The 15,019-nt window shown below is 40.8% G+C and overlaps 1 non-coding gene across 1 annotated transcript; it reads left to right on the top strand.

Moving 5' to 3' along the window:
• The first annotated feature begins 8,010 nt into the window (after positions 1-8,010).
• LOC149456177 (U6 spliceosomal RNA) lies at positions 8,011-8,117 on the top strand. The gene has a single exon (XR_016313949.1). It is a non-coding gene; the product is annotated as a U6 spliceosomal RNA (small nuclear RNA).
• Positions 8,118-15,019: the final 6,902 nt, after the last annotated feature.

Below are 15,019 nucleotides of genomic sequence, written 5' to 3'. Positions count from 1 at the left end.
CTTTCAGGTCTCTTCACACTGCTGGTGTGTTTAATTTTTTGACATAGGGTGCAGGCAGATTACGGGCCTCACATAGCTGCTGCCAGGCCCCTAATCTGCCATGGGCCCCTATATACCGCCTCCTCATGCTGCTGCCAAGTCCAGAGTCTCTCATGGGTCCCTGTACGGCCTCCCATTGCTGCTGTCTCCATCGCCACACTCTGCTGCCATGTGCCACTTTCAGGTCTCTTCACACTGCTGGTGTGTTTAATTTTTTGACATAGGGTGCAGGCAGATTACGGGCCTCACATAGCTGCTGCCAGGCCCCTAATCTGCCATGGGCCCCTATATACCGCCTCCTCATGCTGCTGCCAAGTCTAGAGTCTCTCATGGGTCCCTGTACGGCCTCCCATTGCTGCTGTCTCCATCGCCACACTCTGCTGCCATGTGCCACTTTCAGGTCTCTTCACACTGCTGGTGTGTTAAATTTTTTGACATAGGGTGCAGGCAGATTACGGGCCTCACATAGCTGCTGCCAGGCCCCTAATCTGCCATGGGCCCCTATAAACCGCCTCCTCATGCTGCTGCCAAGTCTAGAGTCTGTCATGGGTCCCTGTACGGCCTCCCATTGCTGCTGTCTCCATCGCCACACTCTGCCATGTGCCACTTTCAGGTCTCTTCACACTGCTGGTGTGTTTAATTTTTTGACATAGGGTGCAGGCAGATTACGGGCCTCACATAGCTGCTGCCAGGCCCCTAATCTGCCATGGGCCCCTATATACCGCCTCCTCATGCTGCTGCCAAGTCCAGAGTCTCTCATGGGTCCCTGTACGGCCTCCCATTGCTGCTGTCTCCATCGCCACACTCTGCTGCCATGTGCCACTTTCAGGTCTCTTCACACTGCTGGTGTGTTTAATTTTTTGACATAGGGTGCAGGCAGATTACGGGCCTCACATAGCTGCTGCCAGGCCCCTAATCTGCCATGGGCCCCTATATACCGCCTCCTCATGCTGCTGCCAAGTCTAGAGTCTCTCATGGGTCCCTGTACGGCCTCCCATTGCTGCTGTCTCCATCGCCACACTCTGCTGCCATGTGCCACTTTCAGGTCTCTTCACACTGCTGGTGTGTTTAATTTTTTGACATAGGGTGCAGGCAGATTACGGGCCTCACATAGCTGCTGCCAGGCCCCTAATCTGCCATGGGCCCCTATATACCGCCTCCTCATGCTGCTGCCAAGTCCAGAGTCTCTCATGGGTCCCTGTACGGCCTCCCATTGCTGCTGTCTCCATCGCCACACTCTCCTGCCATGTGCCACTTTCAGGTCTCTTCACACTGCTGGTGTGTTAAATTTTTTGACATAGGGTGCTGGCAGATTACGGGCCTCCCATTGCTGCTGCCAGACATGTAATCTGCCATGGGCCCCCGTACCGACTCCTCATGCTGTGACGTTGCAACAAGGTGTAATTCAACCCTACATATGTTAGACCGCCTTTACGAACAGCTAAAGGCCATCACAGATTTCCTGATGTTAAAAGCGGATAAAGGTACTCCCTGTGTAACTTAGATGTCAGCCATTGTCAGCTCATGTGTGACACCTGCGCTTGCTCAGGCCCTTTGAGGAGGCCACGCTATTCGTGAGTCGGCAGGACTATGGGATGAATGAGGTCAAATCGGCCATGGGCCACCGTACCGCCTGTTCACGCTGATGCTGGTCCCACAGTGTGACCTGGGTCCCTGTACGGCCTCCCATTGCTTCCACTCTGCCATGTACCTCTTTGAAATCTCCTCACACTCCTGCGGTTGTCCATTTTGTCATAGGTTGCTGGCAGATTAGCGGCCTTCCATAGGTGCCGCCAGGCCCCATATCGACCATGGGCCCCCGTACCTCCTGGTCACGCTGCTGCTGAGCCCACAGTGTGACCTGGGTCCCTGTACGGCCTCCCATTGCTTCCACTCTGCCATGTGCCACTTTGAAATCTCCTCACACTCCTGCGGTTGTCCATTTTGTCATAGGTCGCTGGCAGATTACAGGCCTTCCATAGGTGCCACCAAGCCCCATATCAGCCATGGGCCCCCGTACCACCTGGTCACGCTGCTGCTGGGCCCACAGTGTGACCTGGGTCCCTGTACCGCCTCCCATTGCTCCCACTCTGCCATGTGCCACTTTCAGGTCTCCTCACGCTCCTGCTGGTTTCCATTTTGTCATAGGTTGCTGTATGGCCTCCCATTGCTGCTGCCTCCACCGCCACACTGTGGCTCCAAACACTGGTTTTGGCCCCGTGACTGGCCAAAGGAGTGAAGTGTGCAGTGATTCTAAGATCGACGGCACTCATCTGCATGTCATACTGACAGACAGTATTATTTCTCTTCCCCAGCAGACTCCAAGGGCATTTAAATTAAAGGTACAGTGTTCTGCACTAATATTAAGTCTCTCTGAAGCCTAGAAACACCCTTTTTTAAGTTAAATTCACAGCGAATTTATTCGACTCGAATCGAATATTGTCCACGAATTCGCCGAATCAGTCGAATCGAATTTTTCATTTCTTCGCTCATCTCTAATTATAACTTTTTTTTTTATGGTTGAACTGGATGGACTGGATGTCTTTTTTCAGCCACACTATGTAACTATGTATCTATATTTATATATATATCTTTAAAAAAACTAAGGATATTTTAATAAAATTGAGGCATTTATTTTTCAATAAGTGTCTGTACCTGTGCCTTGATGTAAACCTGACCTGACCTGAAGTATTTTCGGTAAAGCTTAAAGGTAAGGACTGTGCATTTTTTGTAAAATTTTTACACGGTTGGAAAATGGAGGTGATTGTAGCTTTAACAATGAACTTGGAAAAAAAACAATTGAGTACTGACACTCTTTTTTATTTTGACAAATTTTCAAGACAATCTTTTTGGGTGTACCCCCTTCTTCCAAGGTCCAAGCAGGGCTGCTTGGACAACACTTTTCTGGTGGTATGGCCTTTTAACCCTTTTGCTGTCAGAGATGTTTTTGCATTTTTTGCACACGTTTTAAAAATAATTTTAGGCCTGAAGATTACACAAAACCCCCAAACATTTTATATTTTCTGAAAGCAGACAGACTAGAAAATAAAATAGTGATAGTTCCAATTTTTTTTATGTCACATGAGATTATTGCAAAGGTCTAGGAAATGCAAAATTTTGGTAATTTTGATAAAATATAAAAGACAAGGTTGTGCCGAGTAAATAGATACCCAACATGCCAAACCTTAAATTTGTGTGCTCCTATGAAATGGTGACAGACTTCAGTACCCTATATTTTCTATAGATGACCCTTCAAAAGCCCCTAAATGTCATCAGTTTAGCGTTATGGATGGGGTCTGGTGCTAAAATTATTGTTCGGCATGTGCGGTGATATGTACCCTGTGTATCACAATTGATGTTTTCACGTGTAGGCACCCCGACGTGTGTGCTTATGTTCGTAGGTGCATATATGTGGGGGGGCCTCGATAATGTTTTTTGGGAATGATATGTGCTTGGTTGTAACTTAATTGTTTTCCAAAACTTTTTTTTACTTAACTTTTTTTCATCACATAGGGTAGTCCCCGATGTGATGATTTTTTGGTGACAGGTTCTCTTTATTGAGACATACTGGGTCTAAAAGACCTGCTTGTCTCCTCTGTGATTCATTATATGCATTGCAATGCAAACCGCATTGCAATACATCTTTACCCGGCTATTTTAGCCGCGAAAGTGTCAGCCATGACTCAGCAGTGACGTTATAGACGTCGCCTTCCAGATCACACAAAAAAGGGGAGCAGATGTTCATCCACTCTCTTCTCTCCCCTCCACCTGCCAGCATCTGCCATGGCTCTCCCCGGGCCCGCAGATGGGCAAGCGGAGCCCGGTTACATGAAACAGGGGGTTGTGGAAGCAATTGGCGGCTGCTTCTACTTGACAGACCTGAGTCTGTCTGTCAGCCACTGGATTGTGTATAAAACCCCCTGCTGTAGGGTCCATATGGCATATAGACCTGGCAGCAACAGGGTTAAAATGGCCTGGACCAGATTGTGAAAACCCTGATGCCCGTTTTGGAGTTTTACTGACACAAGTAATTTTTAATAGTGTTACTTTTGCTTGCACCAAATTCAAAAATAAATGCCTCCATTTTGTAGATAACAAAACTGAAGGTAAATAAGAATAACTCTAATTTTGCACACAGAGACAATCAAAGTGCCTGTCTTTGTATGTTGTGTAGCAGATGGCACATTTTTTGACACAGCTGCAATGAGGATACAGTGTTTGCATGCATTTGTGCATGCATTTGTACATGCATTTGTTGTTAGTGATGAGCCAAACTGCCCTGGATTTGGTTTGGCAGGGTTTCGTCAAACTTCCAAGAAGTTCAGATGCTGAATTGTAATCTTGTTGAAGTCAAAAGGAGCCTAATCTGTGAATATAAACAGGCCCATTTTCTGGGTTAATAGGCAAGGGGGTGTTAAAAAAATAGTATGGGTTGTGGGCACTAAACTGGGGAACATATACCAATACAAAAAATGTTTTTTAAAATTCCATGCAGCCAGGAGCAGTGATTTTTTTAGCATTGCCATTTATAAAGGTTTAAATTTACCAGCAAATTACTTTGAGAGCAGTCACTGACAGCTTCTGCTGTGTATTCAGGGGGGCAGTGTGTCAGTTTCTGGCAGTGTAAATTGTTTAATTCTAATCTTTGCATGCTGCCTGGGTGGTCAGAAGGGGGGGGGGGCAAGCATGCACTTCCCATCCTGAACCATACCAGCCCACAAGCCCACAACATGACAAGAGCCTCTTGCCACATGGTTGTGGTGGATTGCAAGCAGAGGGGCTTATCAGAATCTGGAAACTCTGGAAACCTCTTTAACCATAAGGGGGCACCCAGATACCACCCACCACCATGTGAATGAGTATGGAGTACATAGTACCCCTACTCATACACAAAAAAAGATCCCAAATAAGTCCCTCATTGTAAATTCATTGTCATTCACATCATCCAGCGATGAAGATCAGTATCAATTATAATGCCTGATGGCTGATGACCTGTTGAAAGAAGAAAATTGGCCATGACCATATAGGAACCAATAACAAAATACATAGTGCAGCTTTACCCTCACTAAACTCAATTCACAGAAAAAGCTTTCAATAATCAAATGATATAAAAATAATGGTGAAAATAGTACTTCGTGAAAACTAAGGCAAAATCAAAATAAATCCAAATGTGTTAATTTGTAAAACACATCTCAAAGTTCACATTTAAACTGTTGGATAACTAAAATTCTGTGAACAATCCCCAAATATATGTGCACAATAAAATAATAAAGTCCCAATCCAGGTGAGTACACAAGGTGTGCATACTCCTTTAAATTACACACTGTGATGTGCAGGCCAATCACCAGTGTCACTCCAACCTGCTCACCTTCAAGATATGACCTCTACAAGGACATTAAGTCTAACACATTTAAGTCTAACACATTTGTATCTCCACAGGGATGAAAGGTCTCAGTCATTGAGATCAAGAATTGTTTTTAGGTCTTTTAGAGCAAAAATAACTCTGCATAATACCCATCCCCGTGAATGCATCAATTTGAAAGAGAAAACAAGCTCTCACAGTGCTCTCTGAATGCTTTATTTTACAAAAATAAGGATTAAAAACACTCACAAGCAGAGTAGCAAAAGAATATATTAAATCTGTGAAATAGATGGCACCAATTGCACAGCTCACCATTACTCTCATAGGTCCCGAGCACCCATTAGAAAGATGGCATCATTGAAATTACAGACTCTGCTCCTTTACACCTATCATCCTACAGCAGGACTTCTTCAGAAGGGTATTTCCGATCATGTAAGTGAATGTGGACGGTGACATCACTGGTTGTTCAGGACTTGGCAGTGCTTCAACCAACTGGCATCCTTAACAACCATTGCTAGTGGGAAGCTGTCATGTATAATAAAGGTAGTGATACTGCTGTTATACATAATATTTGGCTCCTGTCAAACAGGTAAATGTTCAGGCATTCATCTGAATGCCCGAACAGCTAAAGCTTAGTTGGAACCTTGAGCTCATCCCTATTTGTCGTCTGAACCAACATTTATCGTGCAGAGACACAATGGAGTTCTAAAGCTTTTCATAGACACTCTTTAGAATTTCTGTGATTGTGTATTCCACATACTTTTTAAATAATAGTTTTTCATTTTCTTCCTAAAACATAAAGTACATGTATAATGATGCCTATGAACCATACCATATAACGTTTAATCAATATCAATGCAATTCCTTGTTTTACACATTAAATCGATCTTTATATCAACTTATTTGTGAGCACCAGTGTTTACATTGCTTTGTGTACAGCACAATTATTTTAACCTCCTTTAAATGTTTTATCATTGTCTTTGATTCTTTCATTGCTTGATGTATAGCTCAGCAACTTTCAATGCAGCTTTGTAAGGCATAATCATGAAGTAATGGAATAGCGTAAGTGAGGTCATTATTTTTTTTTTTGTCCTTTGAAAAGTATTTTTTAATGTCTTAAACATGGAGTTCACATTTTACCATGTAAGACAAATTGCAAGTTAAACTATATAGTTGAACAAAAGCAAAACAGCTATACATTTCTTGTGTTAACATATGTATTCTTTTTGCTGAGAATGGCTGAACAAAATCTTTCATGATTATTTTATAATGATATTTACGAGGTGTGACAATTTAATTCCCACAATGGTCTGTATTCTTCAAAATATCATGTGAAATTTTAAAACGATGTTTCTTGTTATCTTCTGTCAAGATCTGAGTCACCATCTTTACAGAAATCTTTCTAATTCCCAAATCCTCCGTTAAAATCTGCAGCACTCTCAATCTTCGTCCTGAGCGTATGATGGTTTGTACTCTGTCCACATTTTCAGCCATCCTTTGCGATTTTGACTGCCTACTTCTACCCACACATCTTCCCACACCTCCTTGAACTTCCTATGCCATTAAAACACTTGATTTCTTCATGGAATGTTCACCATAAGCCTGTTGTAACAGAGCTAAAGTTTCAGTTGCACTTTTGCAAATTTTTCATGCAAAATTTGATGTTAATACACTGCTCCAGATTCCTGTCACTCATATTCTGCCAACAGCACAACACATACACACATTTTATTTCTTCTACTGCTCCATAAAGACTGAGTCAGCTGGTCTGTGACCCAGGCAAGTGCAAGTTAGAACATGTCAGAACATGCTCAAGTGTGAATGGCTGTGACTCACTACCATAGTACTACGCTGTGAGCATTCCGGGAATTAAATTGTCACACCTTGTGTAGATATATATATATATAATTTTATATTTTTAACAGATATTGTTCATTGAATTGGATTTCCTTCCTTACTAAATGTTATATAGAATGTCTATCATTCTATATTTACAATTAAATTCACTATGTTTCTTCAGAGCTAAGGAAATGTGCTTGATGATGAGTGTATTTTTGGTATGTTGCCAAAAATACATGTAGCAAAACTTTGTAGTATCAAATTTGGCTCCCTGGTAATATGTAGGTCTTGCATATTTGGACTTCTACCCCAGGACTGACTGAGAATGGTTTTGAGATGGCACTGCATACAACCTTCTCTATTTGTGGATATTTGTACATTTTTGTCATTAAAAGATAAGTATGGGAAATGAAAACATATATACTCACCTTCCTGTCCCCTGCCAGCTCTAAGCCTGAGAACTAAGCTATCACATGACCACTAATCACTTAGTACTCAGTCAGCTCTGAGCAGTCACTGCTCTCTGTTTTGCCCCTTCAGTGCTCACTGGAGTGCCAGGCTGCGGTGGGGGCAGGAGGAGGTGGATCTGACTTTCAGTCTCATATGAAAAGCTGAGCCAGCTGCTGATCAGGCATCTGGGGAGACCCTGACAATATGGTTGGAATCCTTTCAGAACCTGGAACAGCTCTGTGACATCAGCTGACAGCCGGCTTTGGCCCAAAAAAGACCAAAAAGGTTTTGCTCTACTTTCCTTTTAAATAGTTTACTACGTCCTCGCGTTGGCAGGACATATACTAAAATTGGAATGATACAGAGAAGATTAGCATGGCCCCTGCGCAAGAATGACACTCAAATTCGTGAAGCGTTCCATATTTTTTTGTTTTGTTTTGTTTTCGATTGGATTCTGATTCATATTCTAGTTTATACGGAACTAGCTGATTTTGTCTCCTACATCTCGTCGTGGATGCCCTCCTCAACACGATATTTATTCATATCTTCGTAATACATGCCATTATGTTATTGATCCTTACATTTTTCTTTTTTTCTTTATATGGAACTATTTTCACCTATTCACATGAATCATTGTCACATTTGTGCGATGGCTTTTCTTATGTATGTACACTTGTACCTGTTTTCATTTTTCCTCCATGCCATGTACTGTTAAACTGTTGAAAACGTAATAAAGACACATTTTTCTTTAAATAGTTTACTACATTAACACCCCTCATGCACTCTCTGTTTTTTACATTCGGCTGCCAGTTATATTTTCCTGAAAATCCTATTGAGGAGACATATGCAGATAGACTGCATTGCCATTTCTGCACCTTTTTTTCACTTGTATATTTGACTATACTTTATAATGCCTCAGCCTTGTTGAGCTTTGTAAGCATGCATTACTAGGGATGTGCAAACGGACCCCAGTTAGTTAGAACTTGCTGCATACCAGACCAAGTCATCAGAGCCCAATGCTTACAGATAGCGAGTGACCCACAGCACTGATATTCCTGACACTCTGAGGCCTTGTGTGCTTTTGTTGTGACATTAAAAGGGCTCCTCTTTTTCCTGAACATGGCCTCTGACCCAGGAAACTGTTTCCTGTTTTCTACAGCAGCTAGTCAACAATTTGATTTGCTGTGATAAAAAAAATAGTAAGAGTGATAAAATAGCTTTTCATAGGTATCCGGGTTGTTAGGTAGATAGCTTAACATCACTTACACTTCTGTTCCTTCCTACCTTTCAATTCTATGAAATTGTATGTCAAACTGACTGGAATGGAAGTTCAGGAAGCGGGATAGTGTGAAACAGAGCCAGTGACCAGGAAGCTGAGTGCTCTTCTCTTGCCAAGGTGCCTCTAGTTTTTAGGAGTCTTTTACTGCCAAAGAAGGAGATGCTATCAGATTTCAGGGCTTGGAAAATGTCTTAGATTTTAAAGCTTATAAGATTTACTTTATGCTAAGCCTTTGCAATTGAAACAAAAATCTACCACACTGATAGTGACCTGCTATAAGGAGCCATATATGCCTTTGGGTTTTTAGGCACCCATTTCATTTATAGATGTTTAGTCACCCAATTGTTTCAATTACCACTAATTAGATGTGTAAGTATTAAGTGTTTTTTGCAAACCTTGTGGGAAAAACATCTTTCATTAAGAATATATTTATAATTATTAGATGAAGAAAATTGCCAATTTCAGTGATTGTTTTCCAAATGTAAGCAAGAAAGGTCATTGGCTAGTGCCCCACCTGCTTAAAATACAGAAGGGGAGATAGCATGCGTAAGCAAATTGGCAGCATCAAAACACTAGCATTGTTTTCATTTTTCCAAGGGCTTTCAAAAGACCTATCTTTCCAAATCAATCATTTCAGATGATTGACTGTACAATTTGCATAAATCATCTTTCCAGAATTCATTTCAAGTTATCAGGAGATTCCTTTGAAAAGCATCCAACTTGGTTTTGCAGTTTCAAAACATGTTCTATGTCTGGGCATGGTGAGGGTTGGCAAGAAGTACAAGATTATGGCCTACTGGATGACAATTGTGAAACTTTAAAGTTGAGCTGTATTCATCTGCCTGTTTTCTACTCCTGTAAGTTGCAAATCCAAACTGTCCCTAGCATTTCATCAGCGAACACCACCATCATCTCACTCAGTGTCTGCTAATGGTAGCGAGGGTAATGATAAATCTGATTCTGGAGTGTTGGGATAGAAGGAGGATTCTGAAATTACAGAAGGGTGAATGATAGGAATATGCAAACTATATGTATTTTCTACTTTAAACAAAAAATAAATAAATAAACTTTTCTCCTTTCTTCTAGCAGTTTTTAAGATAGAGTATACTACCTGTGGCACTTGCACAGTGGAGTGTTTACCCCCACTTAAACATGTCAGGAATGCTACCGAGTGCCAGAGATGACTGTAATATGCATATAAGTTACATCAAAAAGCAGCTGCTCAGTGAGAGGATATCAGTAACATGGGACCCAGAAGACAATGAAAGGCCAATGAAAGGGACAGTTTTAATTTATAACTTGCAGGAGTAGCAATCAGGCAGGTGACTACAGTTCAGCTTTAACATTTCACAATTTTCATAAATGTCATTCAATAATTCTTTCTCTGCTAATTGGCTAATTAAACTATTACATATAAAATGGAGTGTTGAATTTCTTAGTATGACCCATTTATCAGTTATTTTCTTTTAAATGGATGTAGTACATTATTTGATAAATATTGTGAACTTTTCTGGAAAGGTGCCAGTTCTTAATAAAGGATGGTCACATCTGATCTACTTCATGGTCCCTAAAAACATAACCATTGACCCCATGGATTATTGAGTCTGCATACTGGATCAGTAGTCTTAAATAATTCTTCTGCTTCTCTTTTCCACAGAGTTATTAACATAGTGGGAAACATTGTCTCCAAAAAACCAGCAAATGTAGCAATGCCAAGATAAGTCTAGACCTTCTGCTGCCCATCCCTGATGCATCAAAATACTTATGCCACCATCACCACTATTATAATTGTCAGTGGTCAACACTAACCAATAGTACCTATAGTTGCTAAATAGGAAGGAGGCCCTTTCATTTATAGTCCCCACAAGCACCTATAGTTGCTCTGTTACCTGGCCACCATCACCATGTCATTCTGTGACCTTTGTCCTATTAGCAAAAGCAATATTACCTTTATTTTCATCATTCCCATTCTGCACACGTGCACATGTTACCAAGGACAGAAGAATATTGAGGAATTTAATAGGAGCCTCATCTAACATCCCTCCTCCTCCACTAAAAAACAGTTTGGGGTCTGAATTTCTTTGGTGAAATGAATGTTTATTGATTTGTTTATTGCTATTATTTGTTACCTTGCTGTCTAGTTTTAACATTCAACGTGTTAAGAAAAAAAATAAAAACATGGAGACTCTAATATAAAGATAGATGATAGATAGATAGATAGATAGATAGATAGATAGATAGATAGATAGATAGAAATATGCAACCAAAGCATTAAAAAAAGAGATCTGCCTGTCAGTGAAATAAGGGTAATTAAAGGGACTAATATTAAAAAAGCCTTTGTCTATGGACAAGTTTTTTTTATATAACCCATGAAGTAGTTTCCATTAATTTTAAGTTAATTCAAATAAAAACCCAGTCAGCATTTTAATAAGTCAGGAGTAAGATTAGCCATGGTGGCAATAAAAAAGTTGAATTATCTGCAATATATGAAATGTTATGTTTCCAAATTTATGTTACAAATATAAATTCAGCATCATAAATGTAGATTTGTAAATATTGTTATGCATTTTAAAACACTAAAATATGCAAAGCTATGAAATGTGTAAATGCTATGCCCTTAAAGTTCAGTTTTGCATGAATCCTAAGCTAGGTCTTTTCATACACTTACTGTATGTGATATTTGCACTAAAATTGTAAACTTAATTGTTCAGAGCCATCTTCAACAACAACATCTAATCTATAGCATTTAAAAGGCATACATTTCACTAAATCAGAATAGATACATTATTAATCTAACAAATTCCCCTATTATTTATGTTGTATCATACTGTATGTACAAAATACCCTGCAAATCTGACATGCATTTCATAATTTTTAAATGAAAAAAATAATGTGTTTATAGGCTTTTATGAACCACTCATTTTTATATTACTAGTATTATCCACACTAGTCAAAAACAAATATTAACCCTTGAAATTTATGCAAGACATATTTTCTTCCTACAATGTATTTTCTGTTATTCATTCAGGAATTGTTAAAATTCAGCAGTTGTAGCAGAATATATCCTTGTGATGCAGGAGAACACTTTCCAAGCACATTCACTGCAGCTTCCTTGCAGTTTCTCATTAGAGATGAGCTAAGTGTTTGGTCCAAATGTAAGTTCCGATTGAACATTCGCTGGTTGAACATTTAACCAAACACGGAACTTTTGGGATGAAGTAAGAATTGCTCCACGGTTTTATTATGCTTGAAGTATTTTCAGGTGGGTGTTTGGGGTTATTTTGTTTTTGATGCTTTTGATATTTGGGATTGTTTTTATTTCTGTTGGTATATTTTTGAATCTGTTGGTTTCACCACAACAGCTGCCCTTTGCAGCAGAGCACCACAGATCACTAGGGTGCTGTGTAGTTCACCAAAACAGCACAGTTTACAGTGCACCCAACCAATACCATTTACACTTACCCACGAAGAGTTCCTTCAACAGTTGCAAATAAAAGTAGGGAATAAACCCAACATTATCAGCTGTCTGACGGGCCCAGGGAGAAGCAGAAGTTCCAGTGAAGCTAGGAGAGTCCTTGTAATCTTCTTAAAAGGACAGGGACACTACTTTTCTATAAGGCTTCTGCACCTTTTAGAATTCATCCCAAATCTCTGCAGCATGCTACTCTGCCCCCTTGGCCTCCATTTCCTGCATATTCCACTTAGGGACATAGTGATAATGCCATCCACATTATTGTGCAACTCTTCAGTTAAAGGTCTGCTGCAAACCTTGGTAAAACTTTTTGATCTCTGCTGTCTGGCATTACTTAAGATCTCTTAACTAGCCCCTGTGTCACCTGTTCTTTGAACAGAATAACTGAAGTTAAAGGAAGCTCTTAGGTTTCCCCCCCTGTTCCATGTCCAAAGTCCATCTCCGACCATACAGGTGCCGGCATTGTCTCTGCTGGCCTAAAGTTACAGGCCTGTTTTCCCTCACCTGAATCCCCTGCTGCCCCCCCCCCTACAATCTCTCTCTAACTCTTATGAAAATCAAGGTGAATTTCCATCTTTAGTGTGTCATCCCTAACTCTAAACCTTGCAGCCCCACTTTTATCTTCTTTTGCTGCTTCACCACTTTCTCCTTTCTCACCAGATCTTTCACCGATACCCAGCTTTAAACTCAGAGACAGGGCAGGTTCCATGTAACTTGATTCATGACAGGATTCACAGGCATATCACCCTCATTGGGGGCATTGATATCACCAGATGGGTTGCTCTCATTTTTCTTCAACACAGATAAGGTGGACTCCTCCATTGCTGGTTTAGTGGCCCAACCAATTTGGAGTGCAGGGGAGGTTTGATATATTGCTGAATCTTCATCAAAAAGGCACTGCAATGTTGGTACCAACCCCACAGACATATATTCAAGGAAAGGTTTGTACACTTGTTAAAGAGAAGTAACAAGTGTACAAACCACCCAGGATGTACAGGACCAGGCCGCTGCATGGTCACAGCCTTATACCAGTGTTGATATCAAGGTTTATTCCTGTAGTTAATCCAAATGCAAAATCCTAACTGCAAGGGACAGATTGAAACACATTGGGGTTCCCTGGCAGGGGGAAATTCAACAGTTGACATGCGAATTTTGTTAACTCTGCTAGTGGGTAAATTAATATTATAATTATTATACAGGATTTATATAGCGCAGGGGCGGACTGACCATTTGGAAACTCAGGCACTGCCTGAGGGCCCGGGTCAGTAGGGGGCCCCATGAGAGGCCCCTGGTACCTTTTTTCATAGGCTTTTTTGAGTTTGGGCAAGGACACAGGGGCCCCATGATCCCCTATTGCCCGGGGACCCCATGAGTTGTCAGTCCGCCCCTGATATAGCACCAACAGTTTGCACAGCGCTTTACAATATAAAGGGAGACAATACAATTACAATACATTTCAGTACAGAAGGAATAGGAGGGCAATTTGTCGCAATTTGTGTCACCAGGAAATTGTAATATGTCAGAACAGTGATGTTTTATCTAAAGATGTTCTAAAGAATTTTGTACAAATAAAATATACATTGTTTTTCATAAAGTTGTGCTATTCTGACATAGAAAGTTCCATGGCAGAAACATTGTTTGTAGTTGTAATGGGAATGTTGGCAAGATACAACTCCATACTGGCCTAGCTTGCGGATTACAGTTGGTTGCTAAGAACAAAGGCAATAAAAATCCCTCCAAACTCCATTACAACTCCCTTACACCCCAGAAGCAAATATGATCAGATGCGTTAGCACCTCAAATCCTGGAATGGTAAATAGTGCGGGACAAGAACCAGTTGGTGTAACAAATAAACTGAATTTATATGGAAGATTTTTTTTTTTAAAGGAGAAATAGTTTAGGACATCAGATACCAAGAGCACAGTGCTGCACAGCCTCCAGCCTCCACTCTGAGCCCTATAGAATAGAAACCTTTAGGAATTTCTGTAATTTAGCAGTATATTTACTGGTGAGTAGAGGGTCCTATTCATCAGGCTCCTGTGAGCCTCCAGATTCACACAGCTTTCCAAAAAATATCCTACAGCAGAGTTTCTCCCTCAGCACTCCAGCTTGCTTTTTCCTTTAAAGGCAGGAGAGCTTCAAACTCAGTCCTAGTCTCTGTACATATAGACCCTTCCTAAGCAGCAGGCCTAGAGAGACAGTGAAACTGACAGCACTTTTCATCAGGTTAACACAAACATTTATACCCTTCCCCAGCATGCATCACTGGTAAAACCTCCTAGTGGTTGGCATAAATATTTATGACATGAATAAATATTCATAATCCAGCCTTATTGCTTCTTCCTAGTAAATTACCAAAACACTCCCTAGTAGAAGAGCTGAATGTACCTGGATTTGGTTTAAAACAGGTTCAGTGAACGTTACCAAAGTTCGGGTGCTGAATCTGAACCTCGCTGAAGTCAATGGAAACTGAATGTTATTAAACAGTAATAAACAAGGGCTTCTCTCTAAAAATACATAAAATTCCCTTATTCTTGTTGAGGGTCTCATACTGATTAGGACAGTGGCCCAGTAGTTG

The sequence above is a fragment of the Staurois parvus genome, unplaced genomic scaffold (assembly GCF_062004578.1).
Source record: "Staurois parvus isolate SC_StPar_1 unplaced genomic scaffold, SC_StPar_1.0 ptg000371l, whole genome shotgun sequence".
Taxonomy (NCBI): domain Eukaryota; kingdom Metazoa; phylum Chordata; class Amphibia; order Anura; family Ranidae; genus Staurois; species Staurois parvus.
This window is presented reverse-complemented; position numbering and strand designations above follow the sequence as displayed.